This window comes from Aythya fuligula, chromosome 2, assembly GCF_009819795.1.
Source record: "Aythya fuligula isolate bAytFul2 chromosome 2, bAytFul2.pri, whole genome shotgun sequence".
In the NCBI taxonomy this organism is placed as follows: domain Eukaryota; kingdom Metazoa; phylum Chordata; class Aves; order Anseriformes; family Anatidae; genus Aythya; species Aythya fuligula.
The window spans coordinates 138,937,532-138,959,584 of record NC_045560.1 but is presented as its reverse complement, the minus strand read 5'-3'; the positions used below and the strand labels follow the sequence as shown (position 1 = coordinate 138,959,584).

The following is a 22,053-nucleotide window of genomic DNA, read 5'->3' as shown; positions in this document are numbered from 1 at the left end:
CAAGCAAACACAAGGAGTAAGTATTGCAATGAAGTGGACCAAAATGCTTTAATTAATTCTCTTATTTGGAAGTTGAATGTCTTGCAATCAGTACTTAGCATTAGTTGATTTAAGTGACAAAGGAGCTTGTGGAGGAATGACGTGAAAAATGCAAAATGTAATGAAGATAGACTTTAAAAGATAAACAAATTTTGCTTAGTAAAAACCTGCCAAAAAGAAAAAGCTGTAAATCTACATTACTGTGTTAATTAACACGCAAATAATGCCTACAGAGATCAAACAAAAAGAAATCAAGGATAGAAGAGAAAGATAACATAAAATGCAATCCAGGATATTTCTAATTCGAGCTTCTGTCATTACTTTACATTTTCTGTAATAGCAACACTTATGGGCAATGAGAAGAGGGCTCTGTACTTGCCATAATGCTGTGTACAGGACCTGGTAATGGCTGGCTCTAAGTACGGGATAAGTACTCGTGAGGGAACAAACTGTGATACTCCAGTTGCCTGCACATTTGCCCAGAAGTACTCCTGCTTCCAAGCCCTCCTGTCATTCCCACTCTTGAACGTTGAAAATGTCCTTTTGCTAATTTATTCATAACCTTTGTCCTCTGGCTTCCTGTACTTAGGACCGATTTGGTCATTGAATCAGAAACAAGGTTGAAAATTCAGAAGTGGTTTTGATGAGGACATGTGGAAAGCTGCTTTATCACCTGATTCAATGACCAAGCTCAAGCACCAATTTAACTCAGATTTTTTTTAAATAGTAATTCCAAAGATCAAGAGAAAATTAGGACTTCTTTCTTAAACCAGCTGACTACCAAAGGGAGCTCCAACACAGACAATTTCCTTTCCTGATTCCCCCTGTTATCAAGCTCACTGCTGTATAACTGTAATTATGCCAGTATTTCATGTTGTAGAACAAAACATAAATACTCTACATATTCTAGTACACGGGTCCATTTGTTCTGATGCCCAAAAAAAAAAAACAAACATAGATTTGTTCTAGAAATGCAACCTGCACACCAGTTTTACTGCAAGAACTGTGTTCTGCTTAAGCATTTTCTAAACTTCCCAGTTCTTGACAGGTTCAGTGGCTGCCTGGCATATTGAGGCCAGTAATACGAGGTGGCTCACACAAGCACTGTGCACATTTTGGTTCTCAGTGAACTGAAGGAAAGAAAGCTACCCACACAGTGTCAGGCAAAGGTACAGATAGACTAACATGTAGACAGACCACACCTTCTGTATTAAAAGACGACATTTTTTAGTATGAAAGACAACAGGACACACACACACACACAAAATAAAAAGTTAAAAAGTTAAAAGAAGCATAAAAAGCATAAGAAAAAGAGCAAATAAAAAGCAATACACGTCATACAGATATGCATCTCATTTTTTTTAGCTACTCTTCTGAATCTGCTCATATTCTGGTTCTTTGCCCTCAAAAGCATCTTGTGATCATGACAAAATCACAACCTTCTCAACACCAGGGATCCAAGACCTATATACTGCTATACCCATCTCTCAATAAGAGGCAAATGCTTTCAGGCACAGCGAGGTGATTATGTCCAGCTGCAAACCAGAGCTCGTCCATTAGAGAACTGTTTGCATCAGGCCTTCCAATAAAACTTATTTTCAAAGCACTTCACAGCCTTTTTCTCAGAGATCATAGTATCTTTTCAGGTCATCTTTTGTAACATCCCATCCTGAGGATAGGCAATAAAAAGGCAGACTTTGGGTAGAACTGTATTTCTTCATATGAACCAGATATATGGAGATTTTTCTCAAGTAACAATTCAAGATCAGCATGGGAGACAAAATTGAATCATAATCACATCAGAAGCAGGCACAAAGCAAATAGCAAGATTTAAAAAGGCAATTTAAATTAGAAGACCTACAGATTCTTGGTTTACAGTGACCGGCACGTTTTTCTTACAGTGAGTAGTACACTAAGGAATAGTGGTACAATTACTCTACAATTATTAACGATTACTTTTACAATTGAAATGAGGTAACATGCTATCTCTGCTGTTCTTATGCGATATTGTATTGCAGTTTGCAGAGTGGAGGGCACATAGCCTTGCACACGAGTCAGGGTGAATCCACAGGGTGAGTCCACAGGTGCTCAATTTGAGAGCTCTGAAGAAGCAGCTGGGAGTGCAAAGCCCCAAGGCAGAAGCTGTGTGGGAAGCTTTGATGCTGGTTGTCCATGGTCTCTTGCACGAAGACCACAACACATGTAGCACCCATACACACTTACTGTGACTAAGAATAACTTCTAAGTCTTCTGAATTTGTTATTTTAGTAACAAATGGATAAAAAAGCAGTAGGTCCCTGGTGAAGATAAAAATTTCATTTTCAGTTCCAATGGATAATGCAAAGGAGGAGGAGGGGACAATTCCCGATAATTTCAGATAAACTCCCTGAACATGACCACCTTCCGATTATTCGTCTCTGCCTTCTGCAGAAGAGGGAGAAGAGAGAAGTATTCATCTGTGGAAGCTTAAAGAAAGGTCCAAAGGAGAAGAAATGGAGTGTGTACAGCATAACCTCCACCCACTCTAAATGAGGTTCCCTTCATTGCATCAGGAGACCCGTTTAGTGGGTCTGGTATCTCCAAATTTATATCCTAGCTAGGAGGCTGAGATTTCATGAAAGTGCCTAACATCTGAATCCACATTTCATAGCTTTTCCCAAAACCATTACTTTTAGAGAGATTTCCTTCTCCAGAAAAGCTATTTCCCTCTTATTACTTATATCTCAGTAGAAATGCTGTTGTTGGGGATTTAAAACCTATTTATAACTTTTCCCTAATGCCAAGGCAAACAGCAGCCTGGACCACGGAAATCTAAGTGAAAAATTGTTTACAAGAAATGTTTCTTAAAATAACAAAACCTGGCTATAGCTTTTTTTTTTAAGTAAATCCTAATATTGTAACATCTGAACATTCCTCTGAAACATGCAATATAGATTATATAATAAAATGTGAACAGCTGAAGCAAAAATTGTTCTTGTATTAAGACTACTGACTTTGAAAATGTTTATCTTTTTTATTTTTACTTTATTAATGTGAAGAGTAAAAACTCTTCTAGCATCGCTAGCAATATTCTGTAGCGTGACCACAATTCATGGCATTGTCTCATCTTTGTCACCTCTCCCTTGAGAGACCACATTCCTCCTGATATGTTTGGTGGTTGTGGTGGTGAACAACCCAAAACTTACCCACTCAAGACTGGTAGCAAGCAAGTTTCGAAGCCCACTGAAAATCAAAATAATGAAATGAAATCCACATACCCAGCCATACCTAAAGAATTCAAGAGATTTCAGCACGATTTAAAGTTGAGATTTCTCACAATAAATCCTCTAAACAGGAAATAGTTATACCATGTATCACTGGATTTTTTTTTCTGGTTGTGTTTACTACTAATTTACTCAGTGCTTCTGCAAGAATTAAATGAAGAAATGAAGAAAAATTAAAAATACTGAACCAAATGCAAATAACACATCTGTAACAAAGTTTCATCTAACATTTATTACCTGTGGCCATCTCCTACCGACATCATTCTTAACTACAAGGTGGTGCCTGCTAAAGAAATTCAAACTCCTAAATCTGCAAAATAAAGGCCAAAAAATAAAGATATAGCTAACTGCTAAATCTCCCACTAAAATATGTTTTCTGATGAAAACCAGAATGTCGGGGAAAATGTCTTTATATGGATCGTTTCAGCCTTTATTTCGTTAGGCTAAAACTAAGTATTGGTGGGGAGCCTGGTTTTTGGAAGGACAAAGACGTCCAAACAGACATAACTTCAATTGTAATTCTGGGCATGACCAACAGATACTGCCAATTTTTAAAATATGTCAAGAGACCTGTCAGTGAGATGAAAGCTGGCTGAGACAACAGGCAGCCATGCCATCAGTTTAATAAGGTTTCAAATCTTTTAACCAGTCGTGTTGACAATGTCACGAGACGGTTTCACTGTAAGCCAATTTCCAGTGCCTAAATAGCTAACATCAAAACCTCCAATGAAATGCACATTTATGAACTCATTCCGCTTTATACAGATCAAGATTTATAACTCTGTATAAAACAAAAGACTGCTCTTTTACCACCCTGTTCAATAAAACAGATATTTGTTATGGTTGCAGTAGTAAATGTAAGAGCAAACATGGCAAGTTAAACATCTTTACAATTCAAGCAGCTTTTCCTGAATTGCAGACTACATTACTTCTGAAATACAAATGATGTACAAATATTTCTAAAATACTTCTGAAATAAATGAAGGTAGGCTAAAACATGTTACGTTCTTGTAGTTAAGAAGTGCAACTGCTTTTCTTGTCAGGATCTAAAGGGAATGTCGTACAAGGTATAACATACTGAATCGAAAACTGGAGGGGGAGAGAAGGAAAGATGCTCCCTCATCCCCTTTGGAATACTGAACCTACTTTTGTCCCATTTCCAAGTTAATTTATATGGAAATTTCTCAATTATCAAAATGCAGTATGCTCCTGAAGTATGATCGTCAGGCGCAGAAAGCCTTGAATTTTTACCTATGGTTTCTCTCTTGAAAAACATACTTAGGTGAATTCATTAATCTGAGGTTTTTGGTCACGGCTTTTTAAACCATAGCATCCCTTACTTACACACCAATGTGACTGAGCAAAGTTTCGTCTGTAATCAGCTTAGAACAAAAACCATACCACAATCTGCACAAAATATATTTTTCAAACAGTCAGAAACAGAAGTATTTATAACTAGCTTATTTTAAGTATTTTATTGAAATTTTCAGACATTTAGCATAGACTACATAACTTATTTTACCTATCTTCCTCAAAATTCATTACATGATGAAATAGTTATATATACTAGCAGGTTTAGTGTAAAAGTGTTTCTACATTCTTTTAGTGCATGCATTTTTGGAAAAGGTAAAGGACTGCGATTTTCTTGCAGAGAAATGGACATTTTCTTATTTTTTTAATAGCCATAGTATTTAGTTGACATTCTCTAAAGCTCCATACTTTTCATGCCATTATCAGAACTAGAGAGTACATGCTGGGGCTGCATTGTACTTTCCAGTTGAAAGAACAGCAAAAGGAGACAACTGCACATTTGCTCCGATATTCACTAGCAAAAACCTTCAATCCCTGCAAAACAAAAAAATCATATATATTCACTCGGAGGAACACAATAAAAATGGGAATACGAGATCCTTTCAGCAAATAATGACTCATGCATTTAGTCTTTGTTCATTTTCTCTTATGGCTCATATGAAATGCTACAAAATACTGGGTCACTGAATACACAAAATGTAACTGCACACTTAGGATCACAGAGACGTGCTCCTCTACAAAATCTTTTTAAAATAGGAAAGAGCTAAGCAATTCAAAATACGCCATGCAGGCTACTGAATATACCACTAAATTTATATGCCTCTCCCTTTATTTGTGAAGAAATGTAATTAACCGGCTAAGAAACAATAGAAAAATCTAATCAGAGCTAGATCTCAGGGAATGCAGTGCCTGTAAAAACACGCAGCTTTCTAGTAGAATTCTCAATGAAATTAGTGAAAATAAAACCTTCACAGAAAAATAAACACAGTGACATGTAAGGAGCTTGCTTTGTATTTATTTTACAAGGTGTAAGCACCCAAAGATAAGAAATAGCTACAGGAATTAAGGTACCGGATCAGTCATTCAGGAGCACTCTAATTCAAAAATGCTTAGGTTGACCATAAATTTTAAAACCTCTTTTGATAACTCGTATCTTTACATTTCTATGAATCACCAGATGTTATGCAATAGCTCTGGATGTGTCAAAATTTACTTATTTCTTCCACTGTGTCTGTAATAACAATTATTTAATACATCTGCTTATTGCTTAGACACTGCAGGTCAGGGATGTATGTAAAAAATTCACAGGAAGAAGCACACGGGGGTTTCAGTAGCTTTCTTTTAAGAGTAAATTGTAACAAAAAAAGATTCTAAATTAGTTTTTTACAGATAGCTTTTGCAGTCATCACTTTTGCACACAAACCTTTCTATTCCTTCATATATGGAGACCGTAATGCCTGTCTGTGGGAATAACGACGAGCAAAAAGAAGAGTGATTGCTTACCTTACAGCAACTGGAGTTCTTTGCGCTGCATGGCTTTGACGCACAGGCACCCCGGGCACTCACCACGTAACGTCAGGGCCATCGGGGCTTGGTGGGGCCGTACACAACTGCTCCCACCCCTCTGCCCCCTGTGCGGCCCTGCAGCTCCTCTGCGGCTGCAGACCCCGGGTGGGAGCTTCCCGGGCGGGGAGGACGAGGAGGTGCCATGCCTGCGCAGCACAGGGCGCGCGAGGAACCACAGGTGCTGACACCCGCCTTCCTTTTCAAGTGGACGGTCATCAGCACCTCGGTTTTGCTGACTCACAAGCAGCAAGCCGATATGCAGAGTGGAGATGCTCCAAGTCTAGCTGGAAATGACTCATGGTTCTGCCCAAACGAGCAGCATACCTATAAGCCTCGATAAAGAAAGTCTATCCCATCACCGTTCGTGTTAACCCCCGGGGAGCAGCTCGCTCAGAAAATGCACAATCTGGTCCCGACAGTGAGGATCCAACTTCATGATCATCTTCAATTAAAATAATCTGCTGAAATATCAAAAGACAGCCCCCCTAGCCTGAAATATCATGGCATTTTACTCAGGGCAGAGAGCCTTCCCAGAAAGGAAAAATAGAGAAGAAAAGGGGGAAAATGTCAATTTGGCCTCTGTAAGCTCATTTAAAATTTATTACAGGGAAACCTCACAAAATATCTTTTAACTCAGGGTCTATTAAATGTGATGAAAAGGTTAGTCACAGATAAAAACTTTTTTCTTCTCAAACTCACTACAAAACAAGACCTAACCACAAAACTGGTGCTGTAAAAGAGACATTAAATTTCACCACTGCTAAGAAAAAAAATATTTTCTACAGCATTTTGCTCACAGTGCCTTATATTGTGTTAATCCAGACATTCCTATCTGTTTAAAATACTTTAATTTCTATTTTATTGACATATTACTTGGGAAAATTCAAAGGTTTAATTCAATATGCATTCACAGGGATTATGGTTTTGTTTACCTTCAATATATAAATGAGGTAACTACTTAATCGCATTTTAGTAAATCACATTTACCTACATAAAAGTGAATAAACACGAAGCCTAACATTATCAAGACAAAATCCATGACTACTTGTAATTTTTTTCCTCTGTTCAGTAGTAATAAAATCTGACCTGTACTGTACCATACTAACTGTGTGTTTGAAATCTATCCGAAAGTCAGCATATCTAGAAAAAATCCAAACCAGAAAACTGAATAACACGTGTACCTGAAACCGTGTTATTTTGTACTTTTGGACAAAAATGAAATAGACTTTGTTTTACACTAGAATTACCAGATTTCACTCTGGCTGCGCTGCATTATGATACTACCCATAAGGATGAAAAAAATAGGTTGACATTAACTCTCTCTATGCAATAAGGGACAAGAGCCTGGTTTTCAACGTATACCTTAATGGGCACACAAGGACTTCCAGGCACCTACAGAGTGTTGTATTTTGTCTAAATACTTACCTGGGGACCGTCACACACGCCTGAAGTTACCTCAGAGAATCCGCTCTCCCCAGGCTCCCTCTACAGTCAGTGGGGAGAGGCAGGCAACTCTAACGGCTGATCCGGAGCAGAAAATAGGTTGAGGTTCTCAGAATCACCCCCTAGGGAGCCAATCTTCCTCCATTGACTATGAAGGGAGCCAAGGGACGTGAGCTACAAACTAAAGTTAGCGTTCACAGCTCCCGGAGCACGGTACCACGTAGTGTGAGGTGTGACCAGGCTACCACAGAGCTTGCGAAGCTCGTGAAGAACGGGCACCTGCATCCCTTCTGGACAGTGCTTTGTGCAAAATTGGAAGAAACATTCGTTTATATAAGGCAGCTTCCGAAAACACTAAGTGAAATTGAAACCTTCGCCTTTCTATTGCTGCTAATTGCAGCATTGTTATGGTGTTCAAACTAGTAATCACCATTGTCATCATTAAGACCCATTGTCAATCATGAAAAAAGCAGCCTAGAGACACTGCCAGCTTCATTTTCAACAGACCATCTGCCTTGACTACGTTTTTTAAATATGTATATATATATATATACTGTTTTCATTTCCAATTTTCTTTTAAATGAAGGGAACAACAAACCTCACACCCAAGGTCCTGGGTGATCTTCCCTAGTCTGAGAAAAGAGCAGTGCAGGCAATCCAGAGCAAGCTCCGAGTCACCAGTGACTCCCTTAGGGTCACCAGAAAGAAATGGCACTTGTAGACTCCAACACATTTTCCATGTCTACAGTGGGGAGAAATGAGTTGTTCCCTAGAAAAGCTTATTTCTCTCCATTTGCTGGAAGGGAAGACTAGGTAACTAAGACACAAAATTCTGTGCTATAGATTTTTAAAGCCAAATGAGATGAAACCAAAACCATGAATAGCAAAAGTAGCATCCAAAGGAAAAAAAAAAAATGAAAACCAATCATGTACAGAAATAGGAAGTTTAGGGATCGGAAAATGGGAAAACCTTGTTCCTAGCTGTGAAACGTAAGACAGAAAAACAAGTTGTCTTAGGAGCAGTGTATGAGACAAAAAACCTCTCTAACTTCAGGACTGCTATGGTATAGCTGGGTACGTGTGATCCAGTTGTTGTATCCTGCATTGAGAGCAATGCATGTTGACCTCAAACTAAATGAGTAATATTACATGTAGTCTTACCTGACCGGGTGATTTTTAAGCATCTGTCCATTGCTAATACTTTGGTGATGCTTATATAACTTCTCATGGCATTAGAAGTCCCAAGACATTGAAGTGATATCCGAATACCCCGTTTAACAGGACCTCCTTGCATCTTATTTTCCTTTCAAAGCTGTTTTCACTGTGCAAGAAAAATTCCAGCAACTGCTCATTTAGCACCAGGACAGACAGTACTTGAATCCTTAATACGCTGCAAGAACTGAATAATCAATCCACATCCTACAGGATGAGCGAAATGTGGCACACTAGAAGTCTCACAGATTTTCCTATTTTAATAAATTGCTACCATAAAGGTCACGGCAACTCTTTTGATAGGTGAAAGACTTTGTGCAAGACCAAAGCACAGAAAAAGGATGTAGGTTTATTTCAGCAAAAAAAGCTAATCATAAAACCTTTCAAAATCTGTGTACTTCATCATTTGCATTACACTCCCAGTATTGGTTACATGGTAATTCAGGGAAGTTGGCGTTTCAAATCCTGCTCAAGTCTTCAAGCCAACAAAGGAAAACTTGTCCAAGTGAGCATTCTGACAGTGTAAAATACTATCTGGTTCCTACTTGCAGTGGTTCATACTTACACTCTTACACTCTTTAGCACTTAAGACTTTCAAAATTTATTACAGTCCTTAGAAAAATGTTTAAAATCTCCTGTAGAACAAGAACTTGGTCTGACAAAACACAGTGCATTTTTACTTCACCACTATCCTGCTGTTGCATCTTTGCACACTGGAAAACCCAGAATTAGCATGTGCAATGTTTTCCTTCAAACACAAAAGATTCCTGCCCTGCACTGGTACCTGTTCCACTGTTCCACAAAAGAGAAGCCTTAAAGCGTCTGTTTGACATCTGTATTTCTTTCCTCCATCTCGTTTCTCTTCCTGCTGCCTAACTCACACGCCGTCCATCACTGTTACGTATCTGATAAAAAGGATGAACCCATCTGGCATGGAAGTTCTCTCCCTCTCCCACTAACTGACAGCCAGGAGGACGACAACGCTCTCCAAATGTCTGAGGTGAGCCTCCAAGAAGAGAGTGGATTCACCCCGAGCTTGCCAGTTTTATAGCAGGATCTGAGAGCACGGCTTTCTTCCTTGGTAACATCTCACTTGTTTTTGACTTATTTTTCCAAAATAATTTCTAATAACTTCTTCAAAACAACTTAGAGAGCTTTGACTTTATTTTAGTAAGTGGTTTATGGAGTAAATAAAATGTCAGGAAACCCTGAAGGACTGATATAGAAGTTGTTATAAGATGGATGTATCTTCACTAAATGTTATTGAAATACATCTTTTTAGTCCATGTTAATGAGGCTTTATGACTTCTGAGCAGGCAGATGTTGTGAAACATCTTTTTAGCAACCATTCATAAAATTTCACCTGGAAATTTTATGAACCTAAAAACCCTGAGCCTAAAGATATTTTGTAAACTGAAAAGAAACGGAGTATTGTTAAGTGTTTGTGGAGGCTTTCTGATTTTTAAGTCGATATTTAACAAAATTATTTTGCATTACTTGGTCAATTTATCCATTTGTAATCTTGAAATATCAACATCTCAAGTCTCTGTCTACAAACACGAGAATGATTCCATTTAATTTTTTCAAAATTTGTGTTTTGGTATGTTACAGAGCCTTAAATGACACACAAAGTGAAAAGTGAGGAAAATACACACTTCTAAGGTGTGTCAGTGCCTCGTGAAACAGCCCAGTGACAATTTATTGATACCAGTTCTGATAAACTTAAAATTAAGCAAAGTCCAGCATATCAAAGTTTTATGAAATTCCGGATTTTTTTAAACATTGAAGACACTTTTGCTTTCTGTTTTGTTGAGTTGATCTGACAGAGCAAAACACAAGAATAACCTTTAAAAGTCAACGGGGTTAGATCATGTAAGAGTTTTCTCTCGATGTGCATTTTTAAATAGTATGCTGGAGTACCTCAGCGCAATAGCCACTCCAACAGAACACTCTCAGCCAATTTACAAAGGCTCTATTTAACTGCTATCAAGTAGATGCAATGATTTTCTTAACTGCATAACTGTTGGTGAAATATACATGTAAATAAGTCTTTTGAGAGACATTGAGGCTCTGCTCATTACCTAAAGCCTTGAGCAGGTATCTTTTACAGTGAGCCTTGAATGTCCCACTCCTTACCAGGTTCTATTGCAGAACAAGAATGCCTTCATTAAGAAATGTTACTGACTTTAAGCATTAATGGGAGCTGACAGAGTGACTGGCTCATGTTCGCAAGGTCAAAATGCAGGGCCGTGTTAAATACACACGGTTAAACACTGCAGGAGAGAAGGGGTTCTTGTGTGAGTTAATGCAATTTTAGTAGGATTGTGTTGCTTTATTATGAGGTCTCCATTCTGCACTTCCTGACTAAGAGGATCTCAGTTGTCGAGTCAAGAAAAACATGTCACCTAAGTAAATATTGCTGAAGTAGGCTCGTGGAAGGCAAGCTTCGAAGGTCATGAAGGAATCATTTCTGTATTACCACCTAGAGTTTTTATTTAATGAAATTATATCTGGTAATGTTCACAGCTGCATCAAAGATTAGCTGTTGCTTCTTATCTGATTTTTTGTATCTCCTCCCTAATGAGCATCTTCAGTCTTCTTTTCTTTTCTCCCTATTCAAGTTATTTAGTGAAAGGGGATAACTTGCAATCTTGCTAAGGAAAACAAATGCAAGTCATTCCCACGCTTCTGTTGGTGGTGCTGCTAAGATGAAAACCCAATTTTGGCATCATTTAATGTATACCAAGCCAAATCATGTAGATCAAAGATTTAAATTTGTGAACTTCTACTTACTTTTCAGCATTCAATCCAACCACAGCACCTTCTCTAACTTCCACATGCTCTCATGCTAGGAAATTATGGTGCTGCTCTAGTTCCAAAAGGACTTTATTGAAACTGAATTTCTGCAGCCATATATAGGCTGCAGAATCCAAAGTAACATATTCATATGACTTTTGGAAGAGAAAATGGGAAGTTATCTAAGCAACTATTTTTACATCCACCAGGTGTATGAATTAGAATAGATTCAGATGTCTGAGAAGCAGATTTACAGGAAGGCAAACCTTCCTTTCCCCATTCCCAGTCAAAATATACCATAATATTCATATTTTTGTGAATGTAAAGCCACAATGAAAATTAAACCTCCATCATAGTCCATTTTTATGTTAAACAGAGAAAAGTCATTTTTCATATGCCTTCATCAACGTCATACGCCTTTGTCATAAAAACCTACTGAAATCACAATAACATCTATTTAGAGGCCATCAAAAAAAAAAAAACAATTAAATAAAACTCTTGGAAAGTAAAGGCTTTTATAAGAAAAATAAAGAAGAAAAAAAAAAAAAAGAATCCTTTGTGAGCAAATTATTTCTTTGAAAACAAATGAATACTTAATTTCTAGTAAAACTTGCAGTACATATAGTCGTCCATAAGTAATTTACTGGGAATGGCTGCATGATTCAGTGTTTAATTTCCAATAGTTATGTGACCATTCCCATAGTACAATTTAATTTCGTTCAGAGAGTAAAGATGTTTCAGTTAAGAAAGTACAGTCCAATTTAAATACAACACATCCAGATTAGCTGTTCAAATAATAGTCGATCTAAAATAGGAAAAACTTGTAGTTAGAGTACAGTGAAACCTGAAATATTTTGCATTCTGATCATTCCCAGCAGCTGAACACTACGGTGCTTTTGCAGCTCCCTGCAACCTTAGTCAGCTTTTCCCCTCAAAAATGCATCAGATTCAGCTACAATTTTGGCATCTATATGTTGTTCTTTCAAGTTATTGTGTTAATTCACTGTTAAAAAATAAAAAAATAAATGAAAAAAAAAATGAGAGCTTGATTAAAAATCCTCTTGTTCTACTGTAAAGGAGAAGAGCCCTACCTTTTTAGGAATGGAATATTCCATGGTGTGCTATATTATGCTGTGCTGCATTGTATACTATGTTACATGAATTTTATAGTTTGACATACTTGTGCCTCAGACAAAAAAGCCTATTCAACCATTCAGCTATTCAAAAATAATACATGTATAAGCAAACTAAAATGTCTTCACAAATTATGCCTAATGTCTTTTGTCCTTCATATCAGAACTTGTCAAGTAAAAAAAAAAATCACTCCACAGGCAAAAATGACAAAGGATATAATTATACTTTTCTCTTTAAACATCGTTTTCATGTGTAGGAATATCCACACAAAAGCCAGAGGCTACACGAACACCTTACCAAGCAGAAAATATGATGAACTAATTAATTTAGAGTGTGATCTCATTTAAAGATGTAGTATCCCGAAATAATCACTCCACACGCAGTGACCATTTTGCCACATTTACTTAAGAGGTGCAAGTGTTAGGAGCATGTCATTAGTCAAAAAAAAAAAAAAGGGACAAGAAACAGAAGAAGGTAAGAGATACCTATTTTAGCTGTGTATGCATTATGTATGTATAGCAGTTTGTAATTCTGCCTGGTAAACGAAGTAAAAAAAAATACAATGGTACACAAGGGATTTTCTCCTAAATGAAGCTTCAAACAAAAGCTCAAGCTGCCTATGGGAACTAATTACATAGCCTTCAAAGGCAGTTGGTGTAGGTGTTTAAGGGCATTGAGGGTAAAAACAGAAGTCTGAACAACTAGTAAAAAAAACAGTTTGTAAGCTGGCTATAGCTCTAATTCCAACTTATTTTTCTAAAAGGGTAAAATATCTTTACTTACTGTACAGAAACATAATTTATTATTCCTACACAACGAAAAAATCAAAATTTAGGTCATAGGCTTTAAGTAACTATTATACTGTCAAAGTTCATGAGGAAGGAAAACAATGTAAAACCAATCCTCTGTTTCTTCTCGATAGTGTAATTTCACTATAACAAGGAGGAGTCCAGTGGACTAAGGGGACTAACACATTATCCCTGCCCTTTATTAAGATACCCCTCTTTTCCAATATTCAAATACCAATACCCAGTAATAGAACCCAAAGCTGTGGCCCAGCAGAAGCCTTGACAGTCCGCTGTATCCACATGCTCCATTTGGATGCTGTTCACTTACTTAGCACCTGAAGTGCCCTCAGAAGTCAGCCAAGGCGCTGCTGAAGGATGCGCTGCCTGACTCGCAGGAGCGAGGAACGAGCCCTCGCAGAGCACCTGCCCAAGGGGATGGTACATCGTGTCTTCAGAGGTAGCAACGTGTGACCCGCGATACAGGACAGAGGAGAACAGACCAAAAATGTCTTAAGCTGTCAAAGACAACGTGACATCCAAGCTGCATTCTGAGCAGGCTAATTGATGACTCACATACTCAAAGTTAAGGCAAGTACTTCACTGCCTTCCTGCAGCCACTTGCATTTTTAAAGCCGTATTTCATCGTATTCATTACTTCATAGATGGTATTTTTCTAGAGCTCATCGTATCCTACCCTTTTTTTTCTTACTCCAACATCAGCAACAACTCTTAGCATCATCAAAGTATTTACTTAACAGAACACTAATCTCTAGATACATTAATAAGAGGTAGCATGTGATATGGTTACACACACCCATGTGTTACTCACTCACCTCCCATCCTGAGCATTGCCATTGATCCTAACCTACCCTGGGGTGTCCTTCTGCTTCTTCTCAATACATGCAATTGTGCCCAATAAGAATTATGAATTAAAGATGACTTAAGAGACTGTATTGAATACTTCTACAGAGCACATTTTATGCATTATCTTGATCCTCTTACACAATTTTGTCAAATGAAATAGTTTGTTAAGCAACTTTCCTTCTCTCTACTTTCAAAATAACTATTGCTCTTGGGTTTAGGGACTGCTACAGATTTAGAGACCTCTTTTAAATATCTTCTAATTATTTACTAGGATTGCAGATGGATGTAGGAGATGGAATTTGGCAGGTTTGCATGTCAGCTTTGAAGTACACATCCTATCTCATCTCCCTACACGTTTTTACTGACTTCTCAAGTAGGCAAATTAAGCATCAATTCCTTTTGGATACTTGCAATTGTCCAAGTAATGAATACAGTTGGAGAAAGTTAATAGACTCTGGGAGAAATAACAATGGGGTCTGATCCAGCTCCTAGCGAAGTCAGTGGGAGACTTTCTATCGATTTCAGTAGAAGCTGAATTAGGCTATTAAAGTAGACAAAAGCAGTTGAGTATATAAAGTACCAAGTGTAATGGGCCTCAAAGAAGCACTTACACTACCAGGGATTGGGTATCTGGGGACCACATTTGAAGGAAGATGGAAGCACTTAGAAAAAGGAAAACTCGATGCTTCTCTCCCTCTCTCTTCTTCCATCCCATCACACGCTAAAAAGACCTGCGGTTTATAGCATCCTTAGAACCAGAGGCTGCAGGCTGGGGGGAAAGTTACCAGACAGACACGATACGTGAAAAAATACTTTCAAGGCTGCAGAAAAGGCAAGCTTTCAAGAAAGCAGAATTAGGGTGAGACTGCTCTTCTTTCAGCAGAACAGGTAAAAATTTCAAGTCACCACGCGATCTTAGGAAGTTTGGATGGGCGATACTGGCTGTGGAATTGTAAAAGCCTATACATGAGTTCCAAATTTCCTCTTTCTTCTTCATGAGCACAAAGGATTTATGTTCAAAATATTTGGTCTATTTATAAATAATTTCTAAACAGAGTCAAATACTGACATGACAGTTTTCACAGCTATTTAGAATAGAATGAAACCTGACTACTAAGAATTGCATTAGGCATCTTATAATGACTGGATAACAAGCTTGCAAATAACACTTGATGTTAAAAAACACAAAAGGGCAAAAATAAAGCTAACAATGCGTAACTTGGAAGAAACCAGGAGTTAGCTGTTATCTACTCAAAAAATGGAGGCATTGCAGAGAGTTTTCTGAAGCATCAGCTCAGTGCTCGGGAGTGGTCAAAAACAGATATGATGTTTCTTTCAAATATTGAAAAGAAGCAGGGAAGAGTGGTCTAAGGAGATATAAGTCCAGCAAATCACGTATGAAATAACCTAAAAGAAACACTTGTTTCCGCAAAGGACATAATTCACTTCTTGCAATAGTAGCCAGTGGATGCCAAAAGACTAATTGGATTAAGAAAATAATTAAACAAGGGGAGAAGCAGGCGTCAGTAAGTTTATGAACTTCTATTTCTTGGCAGCTAAGATATTCTACAGTTCCACTGCTTTTCATAATCTGTCTGCTTTCCAATGCAATATCTAGTAAGTCTTTTTACTACGAAGGTAGCAGAAGGTGAATTCTGTGTAGCTGACCATGCTTTGGTCAGCTCCACGGATTGAAGAATTCAGGAAGGATCCATGTTCCATGGATTGAAGGGTTCATCGCATCTTATGAAGAGTCATGCATGCTAAATATTATTACATAGATGATCTCAACATTAAGCAGATACTCAGCTTTCATTTAAAAGCAAATATGCATTTTTATTTCATAAGATAAGCTTCCAGTCTTTTCAATCATAGAGGAAAAGTAGAAAGCCTGAATCCTGAAAAATCTGAAATGGATGAAATCAACATCGATTCTTGTGGAATAGAAACAAACAAACAAACAAAACATGGTCTTACAACCAAACTGAACTGAACCTCTGAAGCGCAGTTTTGGTTTGTCTTACCAAAGTTGTCTGCACAAGTGCTTTTCTAAAAATCTGTGCGGTCTACAAGAGAAACTAAACACAGAAGTGTGCATGTTCATCAGCTGAATTCAATTTTCCAGACATACAGAATTAACAATAACAGTAAAGGATAAGATTTAATATTTAAAAAATTAAGTCTTGCTTTAAATCAAAAACGTCTGCTACAAACCATGTTGTCCCTTATGAGAGGAGGCAAGAAAGGGGTTTCTAAACCAAGTGCAGGATACACACATTGTCCTATCACAGCAATGACTGGAATATGATATGTCCGTGTGATACAGAGAAAAGGTAACTGTGACTCTAGGACTAATAAAAAACTTACTTTCAGCAGCATAAGTAGTATTAGGAAGTAGTATAGGAAGTAGTAGTATCATTACACAAGGCACTGTAAGATTCCATTTAGACTAACATGAGCTTTTGGTCACCTATCTTCAAAAAAGAAAAAAGTAAATTACATAGATGACCCAATGCAATGGTCAGGAAAATGGAGACTGACACTAAAAAGTAATATCAAAATAATTTTGTCTTATCTACCTATGCAAAATGAAGGTTGAGAGGGAATATTATGAATCTGTGTAAGTAATTAGAGACAAAAACAGAGAAGAACAATTTAACGTACAGGACACTGCTGCAACAAGATGAGATAGATTTAAATCGGTCAAGAACTAGGACCAAAAATTGAAGAGGTGCTTTAATATCAGTGATGTACTTTTCTAGGATGTCTTCCAAACAGGGTAGCAGAGGCACAGAATCCACATTGTTTTAAGAGAGAAACAATAATTTTAAATAAGATGTCATTCAGCCAGGACACAGAAATATACACAAGTGATAACGAGCACAGAGACGTCTGTTTAAGTAGCATATCTGGCTCCTGACTGTTCCACCATCTTCTTACTGAACAAGTCCTGTGCTTTGTGACTTTCAGTGGTAAAGTACATTCTTGTTTTTCTAGAAGCATGGTTTGCTTTTAGGTTTGCTAGACTTAAGTTTGCATTGATGTGTGAGAATCTGGCTCTATCTAGCAACAGATTTTTGAGAGGAGGACAAGCATGCTCCAGATGGCATGAAAAAAAAAAAAAATCTCAGCTGTCTTATTGTTGCATCTTCCTTACCCTTTCATGGGTACACTAATTGGCACAACTGAGGTCAAGAATGAATTTTAGCTACGTCAGACTGGCAGGGACTGTTTTTTGTCTTTCTCTGGAGTATAAAGTGTGGTCTACTTCTTAAGGTCATCTGGCAGTCTCATCTACGGGTGTTCCTTCTGTCACAAAAATATGTGATACTGGTATGGCTCTAGGTCATTCCCATGCTTTTTCTGAAACCTCACCCTATAGGTCTCAGATTTTGAAGTGTAGAAAAGAAAGAAATAAAAAAAGAGTGCTTTATAATGGGCAGTATTTGGTAAACCTCTCTAAAGTATCTACTTGAATCCTTAACAGCAATGTAATTCCAGCACCTTTCACTCTATGCTCGTTTTGAGGGCACATGCTCTCCTTTGAGAACCTTTACACGTTCCTGAAAGCAAGAAGTTAATCAGCAGCACAACACAGCTCAGAAGAGACAAAGAATTTTCATGTGAACAAAGGCTGTTACATAGCTTTCCGAAAATCAGAAATAAGACATTAAGTTGGAGTAAGCATGTTTACTAAGAGGGGGAATTCAGCTACAAAGAACTGTTCTATAGACCACGACATAGTGTGTCCCTCAAATAACTGTGACCATAGCCCTGCTTGGCTGAGTTTTTTATACACTAAGAATTGTATGTGTTCTAGTAAGTTTTATTACATGATCTCATTCATTTGGAAAACCTTTAAATGGCATCACCTTTGCACTTTTCCCCATAGGGTATAAACACTGCATTTCAGTTTTAAAAGGTCTTTGTTCTCTTTCTCTCAGAAAAGGAGTCTTTTTCACATTAAGGGCATGCAAAGGTTTTCCTGAGTAGGCAGGAGCGTAAAGGAAAAGGACAGAAAGAAAAATAGGCTGTTTGACTTGAAAGTGTGCAAATACTAGGGAAGTAAGTAAGAAAGTGACCTAAGGGACACTTTATCTATATGTCCTGCAGCGAGTAGTAAGCCACTAGGTACTTCAATCTTGTAAAATATCTGCAGAGATCATTATGGCTATAAGGAGGCAGCTTTAAGTAATAATCATGCAAAGGAACATATGTGTGCAGATTCAAATGGTGCTTGCATTTGCATTTTAATCTAATGAGTTTAAAGGCAGAGAAGGGACTGTTTTTCTCACTAATAGAAGGGTATAGGCAAAGTCTTTTGGAAATCTGAAAACTGTGTCAGGCAAGGTTATCGAAGAGCTGATGAAGAAAACTGCCCAAGAATGTAACCATGCCTTGCTAGGTGGAAGGGAGGAATCTACAGAATACACTTGTGTTAATGGCTGCCCAGCCCAAACAGCAAGATAAGCAAATAGGTCCATAGAGAGATCTATGAATGTCCAAGAAAAGACAATGTCTTTGCTGATCTGTCAATAGAATGTAATGAAAAGTAAAAATAACATTCTGCAAGAAACAGATACACTACAGGATGCTACACTGACTTCTAAAGTCAAGAAACAAGGCATGGTTAGTACCTGATGGGCCCCACCTGTTACCAGTAATGACGCATACCAGAATTAACGACACAGCCATACGTGAACTTTGCAGGTTATAGACAATTTCAGAACACTAAAAACTAATGACTATTCTTGAAAACATTATTGTGCATGTTTTAGAAGTAAATTCCTGTCTAGGTGTGATTTTACAGAATATAAATGATCTATCTTTAAAAGGCTCATGTCTTCATACACTTCGTGTCACTGTATGGAGGGGTCACTTACTTCACATTAATAAAGGAGTTCCCTGTGTTACTGTTCCTTTACCTACCTTCTGTTCACTGAAGAACTTTCAATTAAAATATCTCAAATGTTTTTAAATCAATGTTTTGATAATCAATTTGAAATAAATGCTTTTTCATATTGGAGAGAGAGAGACATTAGTATAAGCATATATGCCACATATACTGAAAAGTTCAGGCTTTCCAGTGCCAGAAGGTCCCTAGAAGTTTTCAGAAAGATAGCTGTAAAGTTCAACAGTGAAAAAATAAAAATAAAAAAAAATACTGCATCAACACAAAGAAATCCTTTCATCTTGAAATGTCATCCTGAGAGAATGAAGAACCAGTCACATAACTAAAAATTAGTAACATCCTAGGTACAAATGATCACAATTACTTCACATTTTTATCAGAAAGCGTCATAAGAGATAGGACAAGGGGGAATGGTTTTAAACTAAAAGAGGGTAGGTTTAGATTAGATATTTGGAAGGCCCCTTGATGAGGCAGTGCGTGGCACAGGCTGCCCAGAGAAGCTGTGGATGCCCCATCCCTGGAGATGCTCAAGGCCAGGCTGGATGGGGCTTTGGGCAGCCTGGGTTGGTGGCAGGGGCCTGGAACTGGGTGGGCTTTAAGGTCCCTTCCAACCCAAACCATTCTGTGAAATTTGTTACATGGTCAAGCACAAGCCTTTAATATACACACACAGAGCTTGAAAGTATTTTGTGCCCCAAAGCTGAAAACAAGGATCCAAATCAAATGAAGAGAAAAGATGTAAACTGAGAAGTGGAAATTCTGACTGAGTACTTTTTAGAACATTTTAGCAGCTATCCTTTCCTTCAGCTGTAAGTGAAATCAGTTATACAAATATAACAAGTGGAAAAGCTGAGAATAATTAACATAAAGCTAGAAGTTAAAAGAAAACTGGTAATGGAAACAAAAATACATATGGGAAATCCCTTGTCAGATGAGACGAGTACAAAAAACATATGAAGTATTTCTGAAACTATATCAAAAGCAAAGGAATTTAACAATTATGCGAGTCTGTTATGAAAAGGAAATGGTAAAATTTTCAACTGATAGACAGAGATGATCAGTATTTCTCTCCTGTGATTTGGAAGGAAGCCAGATTATAAACTGATACTAGGTGGTGATGACCATAAATATTTTCCATTACATCAGTAGCTAAGGAAATGTCTAATTTTAGTAAGGATTGCTTTACATTTCTAAATTATACTGACTTTCTAGGTTCATAGCAAGTAGCTTCAGAAGGGCTACAAAAAGGGCAAGCTCATGTGTTAACAGTGATTTTCAAGATCCCAAAGCCCTGGAAATGTTGCACCAATAGTTACTTTGATATTGATATTTATGTATCTCCCAAGTATGCATGAAGTTATCAGGATAACGCTGACTGAATGACTGAAGGAAAAGGATAGCTCCAGAAATCATGCTGCAGCACAGCTAAATGTAAATCATGCAGCCAGGAAAAACAGGTAAACCACATCACCAGGATGGAAGACTCCATGCTGGAGAGCAGTCACTTCAATTTTCAAGAAGAATCCACACTGAAGGGGCTAATATAGTTCTTGAATGTATAAATAAGGAACTGAGTATATTAAATTCATTACAAAAGTTGCATTATCTCAGTTACTGCTATGAAGTTATCTTGCAACTGCCTCTGAAGATCATGTCCAGGCCTAATGATTGAACGCCAGGAAGTACAGATTCACAGACAGGGATGGTTCAACCACAAGGAACGTGTCAAAATAAGAAGAATCAGTTAATATTGACAATACAGCATAACAAATGGGAAACAACACATGGAAATGGAAACTAAATCATAAGATGTGTTTCTTTAACAACAAAGGTCTTAGAATTTAGGCTTTGAAAGAGTGCGATGGATTGTAATGAAAACAGTTGAATGAAAAAATAATATTTTCTGAACAATATGTAGTCATCAAGTCATTTAATCTCCGCATTGTGAAATGAACTGACAAGCATACGGATAAACTGATAAGAATCATTATAAATCTTTTGATGAGGACCGGAACAAACTGCTACCTGAGCCTGAAGTGGTGACTCAGCAATATCCACCATCTGGGCAAGCTTCTTAAAATGCACAGAAATCATAGCCACCCTCCACTCATTTACGCAGCCAAAGCTGAACATAAGGCATGCTGTACATATAATAGAAACCACACAGTAGTACATATTTAAGTAATAAACTAGATATAAAATGATATTCTCAGGTACGGTTTTAAGCATTTAAGCATTTAAGGCTTCTTTTAAAACAAAACTATTGCTAAACTCAATACTAATTAAAATGCTTGCTACAGAAAATTTGTTTGGATTTTCTCCTCCACTTGGCCTTTAGTTAGTTCATAAATTAAATTCACAAGGAATTATTCTTATCATCCCATATGGCTTCCTCGATTACAAAGACCAGATTTCTTAAATCTAGATCATAAATTGCATCTGAGTTGAAAAATATACATCTGAAAAACATTCAGTTGTGATTTGGAGTCTTTTGATGCCAAGACCCTCAATTTTATAACAAAACTTTCACCATTTTTTGTCTGAGATGTTGCTTCCCTCACATTTAATGGATGTTGTTGCAGCTTTTCATAATAGGCTCCAAGAATACTTTTCAGTGAGCAAGCACTTATCAATCACTATGCAGTAAACATTTCATCTTCTTTAAATAAATGGCATGTTTAGTCTCTTAAACTTGAAGGCAGTTTTTCCAGACTTTAACATACCC

The 22,053-nt window shown here is 37.4% G+C and overlaps 1 protein-coding gene across 28 annotated transcripts in view; it reads right to left on the bottom strand.

Annotated features, from left to right (window-relative positions):
- RIMS2 (regulating synaptic membrane exocytosis 2) overlaps positions 1–22,053 on the bottom strand; it is a 446,419-nt gene that overhangs the window by 266,026 nt on the left and 158,340 nt on the right. The window contains exon 1 of one of the 28 annotated variants that reach the window (XM_032181314.1): positions 6,117–6,188. The exons of the other annotated variants lie outside the window; for them this stretch is intronic. The gene's annotated coding sequence lies outside the window, so the exon portion shown is untranslated. Of the gene's footprint in view, positions 1–6,116; positions 6,189–22,053 lie in introns of those variants that run through there. 28 annotated transcript variants of the gene reach the window in all.